The following is a 24,103-nucleotide window of genomic DNA, read 5'->3' on the forward strand; positions in this document are numbered from 1 at the left end:
GCTATAAGATTTTTATGATACCTATCATGTTACCTAAACTTCTCTAATGAAAAGAATATCGTATATATATATCATAAAAAGCAAATTTTTACTCTTCCATTGCTTTTATCATTGGTATATTTTTTTACGGTGAAATATAATATTTACTATGTGATCTGTGCAGATATACTAGGCAAATGTCAGAAGGGAAATGTCGTAAAGGAGACAGAGAATGTAAAAGTAAAAAATAAAAAATAGAATTTCTATGACAATACAAAGCTTAAGAATGCAGGTAGAAAAGCCTTGAAGGATTTTACTGAGCTTTAGTTTTCTATTCGTTGGCGAAAGAGTGACGTTTGAGTTACAACTTAAAAAATCTATTTTTTTCCATCTTGAAAGGAAAAAGCTGTTTCGTTGCTTTCACGTACTCCACATGCGTATATTTTGTTGCATGTATTTGCATTTTCCACTAAACCTCTTCAAATCTTGGCGGAATATTCTGGCACATGGTTTTAAATATTTCGAATGATTATATTCCAATATGTTATTTTAAATTGCTTTTCCTTTTTTCAAAGTGCTTCCAAGCATTTTAGCCAAATGCAGATGAAATTTTATCTAGAAACTCAACTTTATATGTGAACAATGATATATCATAGCTAGGTATGGCCTGTAACAAGCTTGAACTCAGTTTGGGTCGATAGCATGAGGTTTCACCTGACACTTCTATCTTCGTTCACTTGATTCTTGTTCCTGTCCATAAAGTATAGATTTCATGACTCAGTCTATTACACAACGCATTTTTCCTGTCAAATGATCAATGAAAAAGTGAAAATACACTTGGGTATCCTTCTGTTATATTTAACGAAGGAAATGAAATAAAGTGAAAATAGAAAGTTTTGTCACCATAAAGGAAATCAAAGTATGGAAAAAGTCTGAATAAACCCCTTGAAAGTTGTACTATGATTGGACTTTGTCACTTTATCCACCCATTCACTCTGCTCAGCCATGTCAAATCCTTCTGGATGTTCGAGTGGAAAAAGGATTCGTATTTTTTCAAGAGATATTGGCTGTGACATTCAAAGAAAAATCAAGGGAAATATCAGCAATTCATTTATTTATTTTTTTCATGAATTTTTTAGGAAAACTCATGCTAGCTGTTGAATTAAAGCTGTGATAAGGATCTCAGTGAAAAAGTTCAAGATGTCATGAGCTAACAACACTTGATTTATATTGATGGAATGAAATAATGATGGAATATATCTTAGTTCATCGGAAATATTTTATATTAATTACAAGTAATTTTTTTTGTCAAAGATATATTCATGCTATGTTGATACTTTGAGAGAAAATTACTCTGATATTAATATGTCTTGCTCGATATCTAACATATTGCTCTGAGGATTAAGTATTTGGTACTCTGTGGGAAGTAATTTTCCCTCATCCACTCTCCTGATAGATGAGCTTACAGGGTATAAATAACTCCATTCATTTGATCCAGATAAATATCGTCTTCTTCTTCCTTGATGAACCAAGTTAATCAAACTTTGTCATAAATAGTAAATTACATAAATAAATAATTGAACAACTATATAATCAATACAAACTTATCCTAAAATTGTAACAAGTCTTCTACAACATCTGGCAAACCTTCCAAATATGTAAAAAGACCTGCAGCCAAATGTTAGATCACCCCCATCTTTCATCTGACGAACTGTATTTTCTATCAAAAAATTCTCTTCAATATTTATTTATGAAAAAAATATTTCATCCCCAAAAAATCAAAATAAAATCCTTCTAAGCTTAAACTTCAACCGAAAGCAAAGTGAAAAAAAAAATCAATACTTCAACCTTTTTATCCTTTCTGGTCAGTGGCTTAATCAAACCTCGCTTTATTTAGCAAACCTTTACGAGATTATTCCCAAGCATTTTTTGAAATATTAAAAACCCATCAACAAAACTTTTTGACGCAAAAAAAACAGAATGTGAAAACGGTGTCAAGGCTTTTGAATGTCAGACACAAATTCGATATGACTAGGGAGCTAATGATGTGCGATGTTTCCCCGAGTCGTTCCCCAAGTGACTTTCATCCCTTGTAACCCTTACCCTCTTCCATCACTACCACCCAACAAAGTGACATCGTTGACAGCAAGAAGAGAGAAGATCCAAAGCGAAATGCCAACCGGAAATACGGAAGACGCGCACGACGTTCATAGGATCTCCTTGTGTGTCGTTTTCTGGGTAACGACTGCAAGCTACTCGTCTTCTCTCTTACAAGAGTGACAGTGTCACGCGCATTTGAAACCCCTAAGGATATGCATTTCATCTTGATCATTCCCTACACTTCCTCATTCTCCACTGAATCCAGGAAAATGTATTTCTCTCTAGTCGTGATGTAAATTGCGATGGAAATGGGTCTGGATTTAACACTCTTGTGTCAGATACTCTAGTGTTTTATGTTTTTATTGATGCTGTTGTGAGAATATGACGATTCAAATAGTCGTGTTGATGATTGGCAGATAAACCTTTACAATGTCTTTAAAGTCTGGAAACTCGTGTAAAAAAGCCATGAATGTTCTTCTTGGAATAACTCTGGCGTGAAGCATCAACGCAAATATGTGCAAGAAATAAGAGAATTCACCATGCTTTTGTCTCGCTTCTTTATTTATGAAAGGGACGTATAGAACAGATTTGACGAAGAAAGAGCATCAAAGAGTTAGTGGAGACTCCCTTTAACTTTTTCTTATTCTCTGACCTCGCGAATCAACGACGTCTCTTCAAGTTTCACCTTCAACCTCCACCAACTATTGTAAGGCTTCACTCACCCTCAGCCTCGTCCACTTCGCAATATTCATAGACGTATTCTTTCACCTAATGTACTCACTTGACGAGTACGGCTACGCCTTAAATTATTTCAAAACCTCGGTCTTTCATGAGTTGAGTTTAAACCGTCACAACCTTCTTATCTAAAGATCAAAAGTTACGACTGTGAATGACGGAACAAAATGACGATTTTTTTTTCGTGAATTTTACATTGAGGTTGTGGTTGAGAATGATGATAAAATCATTTTATTTGTAATTCTTGAACTTATTTCTAGCTCTATCAAGAGACCGAATGATCCTTTAATCTTGTGGAACGGAGCAAGAAGATAAATGAAAGTGGAGAGGAATAGAGTTTTGCTGCAAGCTGTATTAGAAATTTACGAGCAGTCAACGGTTATACATTTTCTTTTCTCAGTGCTAATCGAGAGATTTATTTTTTTTCTTACTCTTGAAAAATATATATTCCCTACCAATTGAAACTTTTTATTCTCTTCTATTCTTAAGGAGAGAGCAAAAAGAAAAATTGGAATTAATTAATGCAACAATTAGAGAAAAAATACCGACCAACTCGTGGAATCAATTATCAGAGGTCGAGACAGTCAGAAAAAAGGGCATAAAAAAGTTTGAAGACGTGGAAAGAAGATAAAAAAAAAAGCAAAAATAAATAAGGAAACAACTAGAAGGTAAAATAAATGAAAAAATAAAATCTACTCTCTTCGAGTTGAGAAAACGAGAAAAAAAATAAAACCATACCTGGTAACGAACGATACTGCCCTCTTCTCTACTTCGTCTATAGTCGTTTCTTATTCTCTCTTCGTTTACAATGTGAAAAGAATCGGATAAAAAGATTACTCGAGCAAATACCCAACCAGGTGAATTCACCGGTTTGAATGGATCGAAATCGTTTTCTTCTTATTCTGCGATCTCAACCAATGGCAAATATGTATACGATCCTCTTGTAAGCAAATGAAAACTCAATCTCACGCAAATATCAGTTTCCTATTTCCGCAAAATGCAATAATCATCATTATGATAAATATATTTCATTGTTTAGTTATCGATTCAAGCTAAATAAAATCTGTATTAAGATACAATTATTTTTGTATTTTGTAATTAATCATAGCTGACTTGATGAATTATTTAATTATAGAAAAATAAAAATTTTTATTCAATCAACAAATTTGTTTTGTTGGACAGCTTTCTATATTTAATTAAAATTTGTTCACATTTTCTTGTTTTATTTATAAAAATAAATAATGAATTAATCAACAAAAACATTATTTCAACTTTGAACTTTACAGTTTTTTTATATTTTAAAAGTTAATTTATACAGTTGAAAAATAGCTATCCAGTTATTATCACAAATAGAATATATTTTTTAGTTTTAAAATTTTTTTAAAGTTGTTTCAATTGATGGGTAAAAAAAAACCTGATATAAAATAATAGATAATATTACAGATTGATAACAAACAGATTCCAGGTGGTCACGAGGTAGTGATGCGATGAATTGCAATGATGAGAGAAAGGCAAGTGAGGTAATTATGCGTAATGCACAAGTCAGTGATGTAGAAACGGAGTAGGAGAAGTAAGAGGCATTATCGGTAATGTACCAACTCGATACATACCACCACGATGTGTATAGATGCGATGCACAACATCTACCTCTACGTCCTCACAGCATCATTTCCGTCTGACATCGGTATTGTGCGAACTACATTGTGCCCTCACGGATATTCAATGAAACAGCCTATGGCAACGAACCGTGCGAACTACCGACTAGATAGATGCCACAGAATCGAGCTACCAGAGAACCTTCCTACACCTTTAGAATAATAGTTCTCAAAAGACATCATTGTCTACTTCCATTCGAGTTTCAACAAGCTTTACTTTCACGTTCGATAACTGAATCTAATGTCCAACCATCTTTCCCTACATGTAAAGATAAAGGATCGGTACAATTTCTCTCGACTACATGTGTTGAAAATATCAGGCATCAACCTATTAACATCAAACTATTGATTTATTTTCAATTGGCCCGGAGGTTAGAAGTTCAGAAACTCAATAGAGGATGGGTAGTTAAAAAGTTAATTCATCACTTCTAAATAGGAAAAACAACTGCCTCAAGCAGAAGGATAAAGTCTGATCAACGACAGCAAAGAACAGAATAAACGACAGAAAAAAAATAAGCTAATGAAGGATATCCTGAGGCTCAGACAACTTTCTGAGTGCTCTCTAATTATTAGGGTCATTGTCTTCAAGCTTTTTTATACTTAATTAGACGCAGTTACTAATGATTTCCATTTTTTTTCATGTTATAATTATTACGAAAACTTTTTCGTTATCAAGTTTCATTGTTATATTTATCATCGAGACCGTGGTATATTATTTCCAACTGGAGAAATAATTGTTTGATATATTTTTAAACAAGTTTGATTCAATCAATTTTAACAATTATTGATTCCCCAAGTTCATAACGTTCCAACGGATCTATTTTCACTCATGGAAATTAATAGAATATGTTTGAATAATTTAAAACAATTTTTTAATTGAAATTTAGTCAAAAAAATTCCGAAGAAAATATTTATAACTTCCTTTAATGTATTTAAAAAAATTTTACTCAATTTAAAATCAATAAATAACTGTGTCATCCATAAATATAATTACGTTATGCAGTAAAATCATTTTATGTACTGCCAAAAATTTATTGGAACTAGGTTAACGGTGAACCACAATTTATTTAACATTAAACCTCCAATTAACGCCACTTGTAAAATGTATTTCATACGTTTTTATAATTCAATAAACTCTCAATAAAGTATTTTATTTATTATTACATTTTTCTCAAGTTAATTAAAGACCATTTTTTCTCTCTTTCAAGCTTTGAATTCTACTTCATATTAAACTCATAATTCCAAACACTAATTAAACCCGGTGCCATTAAAGCTCAGGAAAATTTCCGTTTCGATTTAAGAAAGGAAATACAAACAAGACAAAATTTTTAGCACGTTCTAATTTAGTTTTAATCAACAACATAAACTGAGCAAGATGCACCCATTATACATTTGTATTAAGATATTTAAATTAACGAGTAAGCTTTCTTCTCATTTTCTATCCAAGTATTTCCCAGAAAAATTCCCTTCTTTTCTATTCACTATTTTCTCCCGCAACTCCCATGAAAGCAACACTCACTCTCACAACGAAAACCTTCCCTCGCAATAATTCACCCCCATACTACTCTTTCAGATATCCAGCAAAAAGTGACGCGATACAAATTGTACCTGGCTTATTTCACATTAATCATTCGCTCGTTTCTGTGTACATTGCGTGTGTAATCGCCCAGACGTGGATCCTAATCTCAAGTCTCTTCCAGATATGCGGAATATCTGTATCTGAGATATAACTTGATATTGAAGAAGAGTAATGTGATGAATATTGATCAAAATACGATGAAATCTGGATGATTCCTCGCAAAGCATCTAGTGCTGAAGTATCAAACTAAATTTAGAATATATAAACTTGACTGTTAATTGATCAGGACTATGATGAAACTTAGGTGAAGATAGAAACTAGATTCCAAGTTGGTTCCTGTAAAAGTTGAAGGGTTCCAAAGTTGACCTGGAATCCAAGATTGCTTTTATCTAAATTCAATTGAGGGCATCTTAACAAGGCTCTTTCTCGGTTGAATGATAAATATCTCGTTTCACTAGTAATTCTAAAGTGTTAGAAAAGTTGAATAGAAGCGAGTCAATTTTTTCACTAAACTCAGAAGTAGCAGCAGTCAATGAAAACTTTTCTTGAGTTTGAGAAGAAGAAGAAGAAGAAAATAAGGAGAAATAATAAAAATGAAAAACTCGAAGGGTAAAATGGCTGTTAGATAAAGAAAAAACATTGAAAGGGTCAAGAAAATGACGAGTAGTTCAAAGAACTAAATGACGTGTTGGATAACTGGTGGAAGAAATAAGTTCTAACATTTCAACGTTTTCGGTTGTAAGCCACAGAACTAAAGTTCCAGCTTGTATATTTCACGAGAGAAAAGTCAACATTAAAAGAAAGAAAAAAGCTAAAGTTTGATATTACGATTACACGAGTGATATATTTGTTAGCTTTAGGAGAAGATCACATGTCTGACCGCAGACAGCAATGGGAATACATAGCACTTCTCGTATCCACAGCAATTAATCGCAGACACGCTTACTATATCCCTTTTCCTACTACTCAGTCAGTTATATCTAGAATCCATATATATGAGAGCTATTCCACAGTGAATACGAGTAACCACTTAATTCTCTTCGTTTGCTATTACGTGCACAATTGTCTCACTGCTCTGCCGAAATTAATTCACTTATCAAAATATTTTATTAATACCGAATTATAAATTCAACGAGAGCAAGCTCAACTGAAATGTCAAGTTTAATTTGATACCACTATTAAAGGACACATTTCAGTAGAGTCGAGCATTCAGTGAATATTTAATTACACGAAAAAATATGTACATATCAAGGAGTAGCTTGATATCAATTTAAAGGTAAATATATGGGTTCATCTACTTAACAATTCTCCTTGGAATTTCCGCCCTTTGAGGAAATTTGATAGTTGGAGTAGGTGGAGGTGATATTAACAGGACAGGCGTCAAACTGGTCTTTAATTAGAAAGGAAGGGCGAAGGATAGGTGCAAATGGGAGAGAGAAATTGGAGTGAGCAGCGACCTGGAGTCTTTGAACCTCTGGGATTCAGTTGAGCTTTTGAACGTTCATAAAAATGACCTGATGAAGGTAAATATTAGGGGATAATTCTATTATTAATATTTCAGCAGTTAAAAATCCTACAATCACTAGAAATCATTTTTAAAATAAAAATCTCATCTTGTAGAGGAATTTTAAATATTTAAAATCAGCAATTATTTAAGCAAGATATATTTTTTAATTAAATAAATTTTTGAGAACTTATTTTCAACATAATAACTATTTTATAACATGAAATGCGAAAACTGCCTTTGTAATAAAGGTAATTTGAGAGGCAAGAAACTCGAAGCAACATTTAGGAACAATTAGGATAATTAAACAGAGACTGTGAAATTAATAATGTAATGAAGCAACTACTTAAGAGTTGTTGCGAATTTCTGACTCAATACATTATGATAATAAAGAAGATATAGTCGAAAATACTCCTAGATGTATGAGTATTACTACGACCTACTTCGGAAATCTTGTTCTTGATGTAGAACGTGGATCCAACTCTCAGATGAGTGAAGGAACTTGTAAGGGATTCAATGATGCCTGCTTGATAGTGTCAACAAGCATCAGATTGATACCAGGAAGCACTCAGAATTGTAAACTCCATCAACCACTTGATATGTATATGCATGCAATCTCAATTCAATCCAGTGCATTTATCCATGGCTTGTACTTTCATTTATCTGTTGTTTTAGTTCATTGTAGCACATTCTAAATGTTGAATTTTGCTCATGAATAGGAGATTAGATATTTTTGATGGAGATAATAAATGATAATATATCATTTTAAAGCTTTGCTCTGGATTGTTTTGTGCTCCATTTGATATGATTTGGTAGACAATATTTCAGAATTTGAGATTTTTGTAGAACTTCCCTAGGATTATTAACAATACTGACTATTATGATGAAATATTGAATTTTCAACTCACATTGTATCAAAATATGACATGTGATACGCAACAACATACACCACTGGCAAAGTATTTTTCTTTACACTAGAAAAAAATATAGATACCAATATTTCTGTCATATTTGTTTATTTACATTTGATCCCTCTGTTGTGTGATCTCTGGAATTAATTTTTTCCAGTTTTTTCACCCTCTAGGAATTGATAAGTTAAAAATTGAAAATTTTAATCTGAAGTTGATAAAATGGAAAATCGTTCGCTCATTTTTCTAATAGAACGTGTGGAGAAAATTGCATCCAATTTTCTAGTATTAATTAGTTGAGTTAATTACAATAATTATTTATATTTATCGATAAATATTATTAAACTTTGTCATTTATTTTTTTAATAACACTAGTTTTAAAATTCGATCCATACCATCTTGATTGACGGAAATAATTATTTTTCAAAATAAGATAAATTTATCTTTTGTTGTAAAATTTTTTTGAAAATAAAAAAAAAAAAATTGGAACAATTTAATAAAATATTATTTTTAGTGTCTAACTAATGTTCAACCAAACACAAATTCTTTTTTTAACTCTATCAATTTTTTGACTTGCCATAAAACTTTCTGTACCTATTATTTTTATTTTTGCACTACGAAAAAAAAAACAGCAAGGAAAATATTCATATTTCTTTTGTTGAATAAAATCTGAATAACCATCTCTAAAAAGAATTTTCTAAAAGTCCACTGAAGTGACCTTTTACAAAAAACAAAAAAAAAAAAAAATTGATAACTATTTTAATTAAAAAATCCTTGCATTATAGAATTGTTATGAACGCATAGTATATTTCCCGTAAAATTACAACGTTTGTTATTTGTACAACAACCATTATTTGCGCTTGCGACGCTTCGTAATCGACTGTCACGCTTTTCCTCTCGCACTCCCTTACTCTTTCTGACACACACACGATCGATAGGTATACGCGACAAAGTACGCTCTGGGGAAAACAATTAGCAGTAAATTTTAGCTCTCGTTGGCTGATGCAGAGAGTGGAGAGAGCGCGTGCCAACGTGTCGCCTGCATGCGCTTGGCGTATTACAGTGTCCGGAAAATGTGCAAGCGATGCAATAACCCTTCACCAATACCACAGCACTTGCGTGTACTCGTCTCTTCTATTCCCAACTATTTTACCAACTATCATATACTTTCCGTATAAATTCCTCTTCCCTTGTGATAATTAAATTACTAATTTAAAATCTATATGCACTAAATATTTTTATTAATTACAGATGATAAATAAACGCTGCCCATTTTAATGAAGTACTCTGACACTTATATGAAACTTCAATTTTTAATAACTCCCGAATAAATTTACATTATTTATCAAGTAAACAGCTATAGTAGAGATCGATATATAAAAAACCGTGGCCACAAATTTAATAACTTCATAGAAGAGGATATTTCATCAGGAAACCTCTAGTGAAAAAAAATCCTTGGCTATGGAAGCTGTAAAATTGTTAATATTTATTTAATGAAGCTCAAAAAAATCTCATATCCTGTCGGAAAAATAAGGTTCAATTTTTTTATTATAGTGTTTTAGAGGTGTAGGATTTATTATAAATAGCTTGATTGTTCCGTTGACTCATCTCTCATCATTTGATAATACATAATACGATGTCAAAATAGAGTATTGTAGATATAATATAGACTAACTCCAAGTTCGTAGAGATCAACACACAAGTTGGAATAGATGTCTAACAATTTAGCATCAAGGTAGACTCAATGTTCGTATATAGTCAGCTTTCATCTTTATTACCTAATTTTAATTTGATTGTTAATTTAATTAAATATTTTTCACATTTCTCTCATAGTAATTATCATCATAATTATTTTAGATATTTGGAAATGTTGATATTTGAATTTTTTTCGTAATTATGAGAGACAAACTAAAACATATTTAATGAATAGAAAAAATAAATTGCAAAAAGAATTCTTTAGTGATGAAATTTAAAAATTATTATTTTGTTGAAGTTAAAAAATAATTATTGTCAGTTGATTTTATCCATGTCCAATACATTATCAAAAGTTATTAATAAAACTCCCTCTCGCTTTTGTTGAATGAAAATAATTTTTTACGCAGTTCCCAGCAGTAGCATCAATGTTCAAATTTATTGATTTTTGCGAGCAAAAAGTTCTCAACTAAAATACAAAAACCGTAGCGGAGCAGGATGAGAGTCAAAAGAAAAAATACAAAAAGATACAAAAAAAAAAGCACAAAGGTACAAAGCTCTGGTAATATATTTTGGATTAACGGTCTGGCACCCAAGCGACTCGAGTTTGCTGCTCGTTAAAAGTATCTGGATATCCTCTAACGAGGCTAACAGGACAAAGAGGTATAATCAGTAGTACAAGAGAAATGAAGGAAGACAGGGAGGGGGATAAGAGAAACCTACTATGGAGCATCAACTGCTGATGGTCACTCGAATGACTTCGATATCATGTTGTAAAGTCTACAATGTCTGATGCTCACGCAAATTGTCTTTAATGAAACCCCGCAAACTCTTCAGCTAATTAATGTCTTTTACCTCATTGTTTAATAACTGTACTGACATTCACGTAAATAGATGAATTTATTAAAATTACTCTTCGTGATAAATTTTATAAAATTGACAGATCGCCACAGGGGACACAGACAAGATTCAAAACATTAATTATGATTTATATTGGAAAGTGGAATCTATGAACACAGGAGACTTTTAATTCACATCATTATGAACCGGGGGGTTCATATTTTCAACTTTATTAAGGCAATGGAACTATTTGTTATTATAATTAAAATTTTCTTGTAATTCGTTTTACTAGTTATCATAAATGTTAATTTGAAAGGAAAATAGTCGGCCAATGGAACAGCTGATTATTTATTGTTAATTAATTCTTAAATTATCTTCATGTAAATAATTCATGATCAAATTGAATTTCACTGCCAATTTTAAATGCATTTGCACTACTTAAAAAAAAAAGTAGAATGAATTTTATCTATTTTGAAAATAGTAAAGATCATCTCAGAGGCTGATAGGACATTGCTTGAGATTGTGAATTATTCAAAACAATAAATTAATACCCTAACACGTGTTTAGGTTAAGACTCGCTTTCAAATTTCAGTATTTATTGCTGTATAAGGAATGAGAAATCCTTCGAACGATAGCCCAGAGTTTCAAAAAAATAGGGTAGACTCTCAAGCTCCAATATTTTTATCAATATTTATCATTTTTTGAATAATATGAAGCTTTAAAATAACTTGGTAACCGATACATAAATTTTAGACGTTTGCTGTATTTTTTTACCATTTATTTTTCCAAATAATTTTTGAAGAGAAACTTTTTATATTTCCTACAGAAGCAGAAATAATTTTTAAAATTTTTCCTCAGTGAATTTAAAATATTTACAAGTTTAAAAATATCTGTAAATAATATTGTATTTATAGTTCAAATGAACGTATAAAAAATTATCTTTGCTTCTACTCTATTGACCTCGAAGCAATATTAAAAATTTATTTTAATGGAATTTCAAAAAAATAAAAACTCACCAACATTTGATACCAGATGTAAAGTTTTATAAAACCCTGGAATTAGACAAATAAATACTATCAGTATATCAACAATAAAGTTCAGTCTGTTTTAAAATGTATGTAACAAATAAAGATATAAAATGAATAGATATATTATTTTATATTGTAGTTATATGTCAATGTAAAAAAGTCAACTATCCCAGAAAAAGTAATACTCTTTTATTTTCCTCCATATTATTCTCAACCAAAAGACAATAATTTATGTCATCGCTGCAGAACTCTCGGCTTGCTTGAACGTTAATACCATCAAGATTTATTATCAGAGAGTACAGGAAAAAATGAAATAAAAAATTTACCGAAGCTATTCGAGCTTCAAGAAGTGTTCTAAAATAGAAAAGCAGTGAAACTGAAAAATATGATATCATATTTTACTCTTTAAATTGCAATCAATTCATGTTTCAAGTCATTTTTCATCATCAGTAGTACAGATCAATAATTAGTCGAGCGACAATTCATTTAGGAATGTTATCTCAACCAATAATAATGTTTACGTGTCACATGGCACGAAATGTTGAAGATTGACTTTCAAAACGGCAGGATCGAGAAAATACCTACAGAGAAGATTGAGCGCCAGTCATCCGAGAAGGGATCCACCCTCGGATGAACCTGCGGATGCGGAAGAGAAAGCAGGGTCGTTTCCGGGACGTTAACATGATGCAATCGTTGAGTCTCGAGTCGGACGACCGTATCAAAGGAGGTTTCAGACGTAAAAAAAACTAAAGATACCTTGTTCCTTACTCTTCACAACATTTCAAAGTTTCTTCTACGAAATAACTAAATGTAAACTGTAGCAATCAGAAAAGTTTACGAATAAGATTTTTGTTTAACCATTTCGTTTAACAATTATTCAGATCTATTTTGTTTTGTACAGCTTCAATATTTTAAACCCAACATTTAATCAACAAATAATGAAATTCCAACGATTAATATTATCAACAGAATTTTTTAATTTATTTATTTTACCGATGAGTCTAGAGTAAAAACAAACTTATTCAATTTATTTTAAATATTTTAATTGCTCCGATTTTTCGAAGTTAATAACATAATTGCTTTGATAGACTTTTTTCCCTTCTGTAAATTTTTTTAATGGATTTCAGCTGTAATTTTATTTCCTCTGCTTTAAAAAAAAAACTAGTAGGAATCAATTGATATTTTAATTCTTTTTTTGCATGTAAACTAAAAAAAAATATTTTTCAAACTCGCTTCTGTTTGAAATTGTAAATAGGTTAAAGTTAACTACTCGTTGAAAAAATTTCAAATGTAATATTTTTCCTGTCAGCTATTAATAACAAGTCCTTAATCGCCATGGTTAATTCTGGTACATTTAAACACTCTGGTTGAATATCATGGTTAGTATTAAAACTCAGAGAGAAGCACGAAACCATAAGGGAATCATTTGCTTGAACTCGTGTTATATTCTCATGGCATTAAACCAATGATACACGTGGGGGTATATAGAACTTGTACCATTTTATTTATGATTACCACGTTTTTACTTCTAAAACATGCTTTTTTTCTGTGATTATTCCAATCTCGTATCTACTTTTCAATCCTCGTGTTCTTTTTCATCTCATATTTCATTGAAAACAACACACTATGAGTGACGCACACCTTCGATAGCACACCAAAACGATCATCAAAGGCACATCGCATATATAAACCAGTTTGATATACAAACGCAAAAGTGTCTGCATATTAAACGTACAAGCTTTTACAATCGCGAAAGTTTTTTCATCGTATTTTATGTCGATATAAAAATTGAATGTTTTATATGAATAATCAGCAAGGTTTTTTATTGAATAAATAAACACATGAAGCGTTGGAGATTTTTATGGAGACATTTCAAGTGTTGCAATTAAAAATAGTCTATTAAAGAGATAAGGAAACATGCAATTAGTGGTGATGATTCATATTAGTGGTGACAATGATGATAACAGATATAGAAATTGAGTAACGGAAATCATGTAGGGTATGGCCAGCAGGGCGTCTGATTACTACTCGACCTTATCTACTGTCCACAGGCGAGGATATTAGTGTTCAGCAACATCCTTTTGTCCAATATAATACCTCTCTCTCGCTCTTTGCTCTCCTGTTCCTCACTGGGGAAATTATTTTCTAACAGCTAGTGGAATTTATTGATAGTTTACAAACATTGTAGACATGTGAGATGAATAAACATCATTACAAAATATTGTTATTGAAAATTAACTGTTGTAAATATTTTTTTAATATTTTCTGAGAACAATTCATTTCCGAAATTGGGTCGTAAATACAAATAATATTTAGTCTATTGTCCGATAAAAGTGAATTGAATTGAATTCGAATCAACGATTACCCGTAATTTATGTTGTTAAAATAATGCTGTTAAAGCAAAAAATATTTACTACAACTAGACATACATTGTCCACATGACACAAACTCTTTGTTGCTTTTGTGGATGTTATAAGGGTGGTTTTACTTGATAATATTATTGTTATGGAATAAAAAAAAATTATTTTTAAAATACTTTGTAAACTTACTTATCAATTCAAAAGAAACTCTTTTCTTAATGCCTCCTTCTTGCTATCATCCTCCATCTCTCTACCACATTTCTATTTACCCACTCCCTCTGCTGCGCTTTTCTCCTTTCCAACGACTTTAATATATCCAAATTGAATATTTAGTTAGCAAAACCGATATTATCAGTACAAGAGAAATTTTTTTTTCATTCATACAGACAGATTCCAAACCATTCATCTCTTTTAATAGCATTTAAGAAGTATATGAGTCTCTAGTGTTTTTTTTTCTCTCTCTCTCTCCCTGAAAAAAAGAATGAGAAATGTATTGTGGGTTCCGGTAGTTTTTCCGGGTGACCGCCAGTAGATCTGCAACGTACATTCACGACGGAATGAAGCATTGCGAGGCAAGGGGGTGTACGGGCTCGTCGGGAAATCCGGGAGAGGGCGAATGCTACCAGGCAGAAGCGTTGGTATATACGTTCAATACTGCAAAACATTTCCCTCGCGGTTCAGACCACCGAGACTGCTCTTTTCTGCATTTGACTGAACACTCGCCGACTCTTTCTCATATAGAGTAGAGGTTACGGCCTTACTACCACGCATCCAACGTTTTCTTCATTCTCTCTTTTTGGCTGCTTTGTTTTATTTCTACCTACACTAACTTTTCTCCATTTTCTTCCCTTCCTTTTCAATATTTTCCGATACCATTCTCGGGCAATGTCTCAATACTCTTCTTCGTTTCCATTCTCCTATTGGAACTATTTTCCAGAAAAGCACGTTCATGTTTCTTGGTCTCTTTTGCATTCCAGGTGACTCGAGTGAGATAATCGCAACGAAGACATTTGTACAGAAACGCACGTGCATCGTTCATCGAATTTTTTTTTATCTTCATTTCTATCTCTTCATCCTTTGTTTAGCCTGTATTACATGAAATAGAACCTCACATTCCTCAGATTTATGGATATCATTATTATTCCTAAGATATTCAAGGAATATCTCTGCACAAATGCATTTCAATCTTTCAGATTATGCAGCGAGCATTGGATTGAAAAATATTGTTGAAATTGGCATGAAAATTTTCTAGAGTTTTAAATTTATGATGACTTAAATGATGTAAAAGTATTTTTTATTACGACATTCTTTACAAGTCTAAACTTTCACTATTTCTAGCTATGAATGTACAAATAAAACCACTACCATTTTTCTCATTTTCATTCAGGAAGTAGATTATTTTTTTCTTTTATTTAAATTTATTATTGATATATCTAATAAATTCACAAAGATGAAATTAAAAAATTTCCACTCAGTAAATTTCAAGATGGAATTTACGTATATTTTATAATAACGGATAGAGTTGTAGATGGATTAAAAAGTTTTCAAGGGAATTAAAATAAGGTTTCAATTTGAATTGAAAAAAGTATAAAAATAATTCATAAAGTTATCATTTCTTTTTTCTACGAAATCTTTTAGAAATTTATCACTTAAATTAATAACTTCCTTATACATATTTTTACTCTCTCACTTTTTCTATACATGATACATATAAATATATTATTCTTAAGAATGTATAGTAAATTCTATAACGTTGAAGAAAAAGAGCAACCCTGAATGCCTTCTTCAACTTAGAAGCGTTGTACGGTTGCTGCGTTCGTCGTCCTGGTGGAAATTTTGCGATGAAAACTTTCACAGCGATTATACGATGTGGATGTGGGTCCGAAAAAAAGCGGAAGAAAGGCAGACGAGAAAAAGATGAGACGCAAGATGAAAGGACGAAGAAGTGGTTGAATGTGTAGGAAGAGAGCTGGGGTGGAGGAGTAAGTGGGAAGGAAAAGTGTAGCCAAGCTAAGAGACGAGGTGAGAGACAGGAAAAAGAGCTGGCAAGAGTACTGCTTGGTTACAGTGTGTGGGTGATTGAGTCAAAGAGGCGTACATAAAACGAACAACATCTCCTCGTCGAGACGAAGGAGAATTGCCCGGTCTGACGTCCGGTGCTAGGATTACTCCTAAATTTTTCCTCGTTTGTCTGCTCGTCTTTCTTCCGAGTCTCGACGGTACTCTTGACACTGGGGAGGTAATTTCTCGACACCGGGGCTTACTTTAGATCCCTTCAACGCTTCTATGTCCCCCACTGATGGCCATTTTCTTTTTCCTCGTACTTTGGCTACTACAAGGAATCAAGAAAACTTTCATGCTATTTTTATACCTCCTAAAATAATTTGTAATATCGCTGAAATTTAAAAAATGAACGGTTTCGAGAGAATTATATTTATTTGATTCTTTTGAAAGGTTTATAAGCTGGTTTAAAGGAAATTGTGAGATTGGAAAAATAAATGAGAGATTATTTTTTTAAATTAGCTGACACTGAGGTTAAATGTCACTTGAATGGGGATATTACTGTGTACAATCATGTATTATATTATTAGGAATATTCATAGATACTTTAGTATCACAGTTTTTTGTGCTAATAGATCATGACATTTGACCTTATGCTCTACTGTGCTCGTCTCTGTTGGAATTTTTATTGAAATAACTGGAGTAAAAATTTTTTATAATAGAGAAAAATGTAATTTAATTAAAAATTGATTTAAACAGTTGCCGGAAATTTTGTTTGTCTCAATAATTTCAATATTGACGTGAAAAACTTTTTTATGAACCGAAACTTTGATATTATTTTCCCCAACTCTACAGTTATTCAAGAATTTTTTTATTCTGTTCCTGAATTCTTTTAGTGTTATTATTTTTTTTGTTAAAGTAATTTTTTATGCAGTGTTTAAAGCATGTGTAGGCATTTGTAAGTAATTTATTCTAGACATTATTTTAAAATAAAAAAAAAACTATTTAAATGTCTAGAAATATGAATAAAAAATATTTTTAAAGATATAAATGTAATGAAAATTAAGTTAGAAAGAAAAGATTTACTTTTTTTTAAATTAAATTAAATTATTTCAATTTTTTTCCTGCTAACATCATTGTTAAAAAAAACTTCCTTCACCTTTATAATAATAATTAATTGTATGATAAAGAGGAAAAGTTATGAAATAAATTTTGAAGATAACTTTGTTGTAGCTTGTGAAGTGAAAACTTTTCTTGCACTTTTTTCCTCTATACACGTCTATTCAAAAAGTCCAAAAATAATTTACGAGTTAAAGAAAAAAAACATTCACTCCACAATTCACTTCAAAAGTATTTTTTAATACTTGTGATGGTTCTAAAACATTAAATGTAAACAGAAAAAAGGAAGGAAACAGTAAAAAATAGTGAAAACGTTTATTTTACAATATTTTAAGTCAAAAAAAAAATATATGCATATTTGGATTACAATTTATAGCAAAATGAATTACCAATGCATTCAATTCTTATGCAAATTAAATACATATCACACTACAAAATTGAAACGTCAAAGTTTGAATTATTCATCGTCGAACAAAATGTGAATCACGTTTTTATTACGGGTTACAATTTACAACACGTGTATCCGTAATTAGTTTGCGTGCAGCGAGAATGGGTGCTATCTGTCTGGTGCGTTAGAGATAAAGTCCAACTGACGTTCAAAATGAAAAGAGTTACAAATGATATCATTGAATCTTGGAAGTTGGTCTAATTGGCTCTTGATGAAGTTGTTCAAGAAAGAAGAAAAGTATAGACATTGATCTCCTCATTCTTTCACATCCCTCCACTCATTCATCTTCATTTTTTTTGCTCATTTCTTCCTACTTTTCTCTCATCTCATCTTCCTCTTGTCTTTCCAGCTGAGCGAATTTGATTTCGTGCAATTCCAACTTGCTGAGTGTATTCTCGCTTTTGAACTTTCCAAATACTTGTATATGCCTCGTTACCAGTGGAATTTATATTACTCCTTGCTTTTAATCTGCTTCTCACTAAAGAAGATTTGATTACTTGAAACAAAAATTTACGCTTCTTTTTCATTATTTTTTTTTATGTCTGTAACAATAAATCGTTTTTTACGATTTTCCATTCTTTTCAACGTCCTGCTGATAAATTAATTCAATCTGGAACGAAAGGATAGCCAATGGTACTGTAGACATATATACCTATAGTTAATCTCCCTCGCTCTCTCGAGTGTTGAAGCTCGATATCCCGAAGCTGGCAGGCGGCGTACCGCGTTTGGAATTTAAATTGCATCGTTAGAAGAGACGAGAGTTTCTCGTACACTGATTGGCTCACGCTCGCAAGGATTTACATATTGTTTTCCTTACCAACGACGTGCCCAGCCATTTTCCTGTTAACCCGCATTATCGCATGGTCGATTAACTGTCGACGCAAACCCAACTCTTTGGTCTGACCATACCATTGATGTCTTTGCCTATCGGAGAGCCGGAAGTTTACTCAAGCATACTCAATCATTTGTTTATCAACAAAATATTTTCAACCTGGGTCACTTGCATTTTGTCAACAGTCTGATGAGTGGCACTGATTCTCTAACAAATATTCCATTTATTTGATCAGATAGAAGATGCAAAGTGACCGCAAGAATGGATCGATTCTTGATGAATAAATTTCTTAGTCATTCTAGAAATAATATTGTTAATAGAATATTCTAAATCCTGTAGATATTATTTAGCTATGAATTTTGATCGCGTTTTAATGGATTTTACTCATCTAGAATTCTTAATAGTTTGAATATTTTTAATAAATTATTTCAGTTATTTAATTTTATTTTTGTTTTTTCAAACAATATGTTTTGTAGTTATTAAAAAAATTATATATTCTTCTTTTATTATATTTAGGAATTTTTATTCATCACATTATGTTAAAAATATGCATGCCAGGCATTGTATTTTTATTATTAAAAGTGATAAAAGTAATTAGAATAGCAATTTGTAAGATTTATTTGGAGTCTAATGTCATAGCTACAGCTAATGGAGGAATTTTCATTAGAAGTCTCAAAATACAGAGAAAGCCGAGACCACGAGGGAACGTGAGCAGCAAGACATAAAGTGGACCGTAGATTGTAGTCCAAGATATTCATGGTAACGACGTTGCTGGGGTAATAAGACGACAGTATCTGCGTGAAGCCAAGCGACCACGACTTCTACATACTTGTTCCAAACGTGTCGTGTTATAAGCGTTAGCAAGAAAGAATGGCTTATCTCAACTCTGTGCTCTCCGTTTTGCTAAATACAACTTTTAGATTGTTCTTCCTCATTCTACTTCACTGTAGTTGCCTATAAACGTTCTCTCTTGCATTCATAGAGCCATTCCAGGACGATGGAAACGCATGCCCTAGAGGCCATTGTAGGCGATACAATTTTGTGCACAGCAATGAGAAATAAAATAAAAATTGCCCCTAGCTCTGCATCCTGAAATCGAAACTATCTACCGTTTTTCATAACTGAACATCGAATGTGCGATAACATGAAAATATTAAACAGCGAATGAAAAATATCTTTATCAAACAAAAAATATATTGACATTGTTTATTTATTTGTTTTATTTATTACGAACTGGTAGTGTTCTTTTTAAATTCGTTTGCTTTCATTAATTTTTTACAACCTTTTTACTGCAGAAACAAATTAGGAAAAACAATAGAAAGTAATTTTTTATAAATTTATCATTGAAATATTCACAAAAAGACTAAATAATGCAGTATAAAATACTTTTGATGAATAAAAAGTTGAAAAAAAAATTCTAACACTCATAAATCACTCATAAAAAGAGAGAAAGCAACAGATCTAGGTAATATTCAAAAATAAAATTTCTATTTTTTATTCTGAGAGAGCTGACCTACTGATAAATTCATATTACATCCATTTCATTTTTCTCTCAACACCTCTTCAATACTCTTCAATATGTATTCCCATTGAATTACTACAAATCAATAAAATACTTTTATGGATTCTTCATGTACTTCTAAAAATAATACTCGAGTGATGGTAGAGAGATATTATTAAAGCAATGAACAAATTAAAGCCCACTAAGTACGAACTTTGAATGCAAATATTTCACTCAAAGCTGACCTGTTGATGAAAATGGACTTGCAGTCATTCATACAGAATACAGACAAATTGGCCTTACTATCTAATTTCACTCTTAACACCCCTATTGTAGATACCCTGGGGTATTTGAGAGGTCAGTTGACGTCTGCCAATTTAATTTCATTAACTGTCAGACAATTTCGCGTCAACTGTTTGGAATTCCATTGAGAGGCTTATACAACTGATGTATTTAAGGCAAAAGAAATATGTCAAATGGAATATTTGGGATAAAACAAACAGAATTTAATAAGACAAGAATGTGAAAATAGAATAAAGGACGAATAAAAATCTCAAGAAAGATCGAGAGACCATTATAATGAGCTTTAGACAGGTGAATGTGCTTGTAGAAGATGTCGAAGCATGAAAGGAAGAGACGTAGACTCTTGTCTCGAGGGAAATCATCGGTGTCCTCTCCGATTCCACCTTTTTCTCATCCTCTCACGTTCGTGTGAACAACCCAACCTCTTGGTTGCTTCTCGTCCTTCGTAAGGATATTCGATGTTATACCAAGAGACAAGTAAACCCGTTCACCAAGCACTTAGGTCTAAAAGTATAGTCTGTGGCTCTAAGTTTCCTCTCTTCAGTGCACGAACTAACGAGATATTAGAGACGAGTAAGCTACATGATACCGAATATACAGAGACTTTAATTCTCATCTTGATTGCCTTGTCCAATCACTCATCTCTATTATTAGACCTCCTAAATTGGTCTCTTATATTTTTGACAATTTCATTTTCATTATTGTTGTATAATTTTCTCTTGGGTATTTTAGTTCTTTAACATTTTGCCATTTAGAGTTGTGAATTTTTTTTTATAAACTCGTTCAATATTTTTTTTTCAACAATTGCTTAATAACAATTTACAGGAGAATTTTTTGTTTCAGTAATAATTGTGAATTAGAAAGGATTTGATAGAACGATGTGTAGAAGTGAAAAACATTTTTTAAAGCAGTAAATTAAAGGGATTTTTTCAATAGAATTTTTTCTTCTATTTATGTGGTCACTTTTGTTCACCAAAGTTTTTTAAATTGATGGTAAAAATTTACCTATCGAAAAGGATCGAAAAAAAATAAACAAAGGGGGCTTTATTTTCAATCCAAAAGTTATTAAACAACCGATTGGTAAAGAATTTATTTTACTAAAAAAAATAATTTCTATTTTCAGTAAAACCAAAAGTATGATTCAGTCGCTACGATTATTTTTACCTCTACCTCTGCAACTGCTAGTATAATACCATACTCAATTCCAGATTTTTCGGTTTTTTTTCACGAGTGAATGAGTTTGTCAGACAAAGAGACAGCAACCTAGACAGATGACACTCAAAAACCATTTTTTTTTATCCTAGAGGTCTTGAAACGTGAAGATTAGTCAAAATCTGCCAATGTCAATATCCCAACTGGGATCAATATTTTTTCAATAAAATAAATAAATTGAGTGGTTTTCTTTCACTTATTCTTAAGCTTCAAACCCAACTAAAAACAATAACAAATAAAAACAAATACTTTTAACTCACTTTTTTTATTACACAAAAAAAAAATCCTCATTAACTTCTAGTATTAAATGACATTTTTCCTCTAGTATACATTTTTCCACCTCTAAACTCCATTTAAATAATTCTCCTTCAAATTCGATGTCCCTCTCAGCCACATCGAAACCACCACATAATTACCCCCACGCTCATATTCCCAACCCCACTCGTTTCCGACCTCTCGAAGTTAATTAGCAAATAATTTCGTTATATTTCAGTTTTCTAATTAATTCTTAAAATTATATTTCCACTCTACTTTATCGAGTTTTTAATTCCTCTCAAAAAAATTTTCAACTTCTTAGTTTTATTGACTTCCATTAAACACTTTATTCCATAAAAGTCCGCAGTAGTTAAGAAGGACAGCAATATTAAATCAAGGAGATTTTATTAAAGGAATTTTTCATTAAAAGTCATTTAGGTATGGACCCTTTGAATATACATACAAAAGCCGTTGCATAAAGCAAAAGTTCAATTTAAAGGAACAGTGCATGAGGCTGAAATCGATTCAACAAATTTCTGGCATTCGACTAGGTCACGTAGACATGCTTTCAACGATATGCGTACACACGTGCTTTATTCTCGGCAGAGATCACATGTATGTTAGAGTTTTAACGATCACTCGATATGAAACCACCAGTGAATGTAATCTCTATGCAGTAGATACCAGAATGCTTCACTATTTACGTATCGTTGGTGCATACATTTTTGCATCAATATGATAAATTCATACAATAATAATATGTTACATTATCGTATATTATCATATTCAAAACTCAGTTGACACTAAATAAAATCGAGTACTTTTAATTAATGGACTCAATTGAATATGAGTGAAATGAAATCCTAAATGTCCAATTAATGTAATAACTGGATAAAAAAGCATTTCAAGCATTCATCTGTGGATTGCAGAAATTTATGAATATTCGATCATAAAGATTGAATGTATTCTCCCTCACGTTATCACGCATAAAGTACGACATTATCAAAATTGCCATAGTTGGCAATGTGTTGGTGCTAGGCTAAAAGGGATATCAGGATGAAAATCGTGGATGATGGAATGATCAGTTGAAAGCAGATCTCTTGTCGATCTGGAATTCCAACCCATAAACTGCTATGGAATCGATTTACATAACGGGTGGGATTGTCGTGAAGACTTTCATGAACTCCATAAATCAACTATGAAGTTTATAGTCACCACATAAAAACAAAAAGCCTAAGAGTTATGTTAAAACTTTGTGATAATTTACATGATAACTTTTTTTATGATTTTTTTGTCGTTTCCCAACAACGAGGAAAACTTTTGTGACATTTAATCTTGGAAAGTAGGTCGTTCAAGGACAATGTTAGCTTATCTATATTGCGACTATTAATGTTTTCCTATTGTTTATTCGATTATCTTTGACCTTAGGTCCTTTCCCCCTTTGTTGGACTCCCTGTTATTGTCAACGAAATAGTCCATGTTCAGGGACAATAGTCAATCAAAGTCAATCGAGTACTATAGTGTTACATGCACCAGTGACCATTTGATTGATAGATAGATGATAGCAATAGTTAAAGGTGGTGGACATTGCATTGATCAAATTCATTGTTCTAAATGCAAGTACTAATTTTGAAACGATTGTTGATTCTTGCTAGACTTGAAGCAGTACAAATACAAACACCAGGAGTAATAGTTTACTTAGTCTTAAATGATGAATCCTAGAAGTCTTCAAATCATTCAATTCATTAATTTCATTTTCGTAAATTCATTTAATTTTTGGGTAGAATATTTCAGTTGATTTTTTTCTTTTTAAATTAGAAATATATACATCTATAAAATAACGATCTCGAAGAAGATTGAAGCATAACCTTTTCATTTTTTAGAAGACCTAAAAGCTACCCTTTCCAACCCCGTAGACTTGAAAGCTTTAAGTCTTTCCCTCTTTCTGTCTATTACAGACTACAAATTTTTTCTCTTTCACTTTATATTCTACTTCGTCTTCCTTTCGCCATCATCCAACTTAAGTGTGTGTACTTGTTGTCTCTTGTCCAT

At 31.8% G+C, this 24,103-nt stretch overlaps 1 protein-coding gene and 1 long non-coding RNA gene across 8 annotated transcripts in view; one reads left to right on the plus strand and one right to left on the minus strand.

The window, feature by feature from the left end:
- Positions 1-24,103, minus strand: part of LOC118067690 (uncharacterized) — a 58,850-nt gene that overhangs the window by 25,311 nt on the left and 9,436 nt on the right. Inside the window, exon 2 of the long non-coding RNA XR_004690415.1 lies at positions 12,009-12,044. This is a non-coding gene — a long non-coding RNA (uncharacterized lncRNA). The remainder of the gene's footprint in view (positions 1-12,008; positions 12,045-24,103) is intronic.
- Positions 1-24,103, plus strand: part of Dscam2 (Down syndrome cell adhesion molecule 2) — a 58,667-nt gene that overhangs the window by 7,758 nt on the left and 26,806 nt on the right. The gene's annotated exons all lie outside the window — the stretch shown is intronic.

This window comes from Chelonus insularis, unplaced genomic scaffold (genome assembly GCF_013357705.1).
Source record: "Chelonus insularis isolate UGA/USDA-ARS -01 unplaced genomic scaffold, ASM1335770v1 contig_397_pilon, whole genome shotgun sequence".
Lineage (NCBI taxonomy): Eukaryota > Metazoa > Arthropoda > Insecta > Hymenoptera > Braconidae > Chelonus > Chelonus insularis.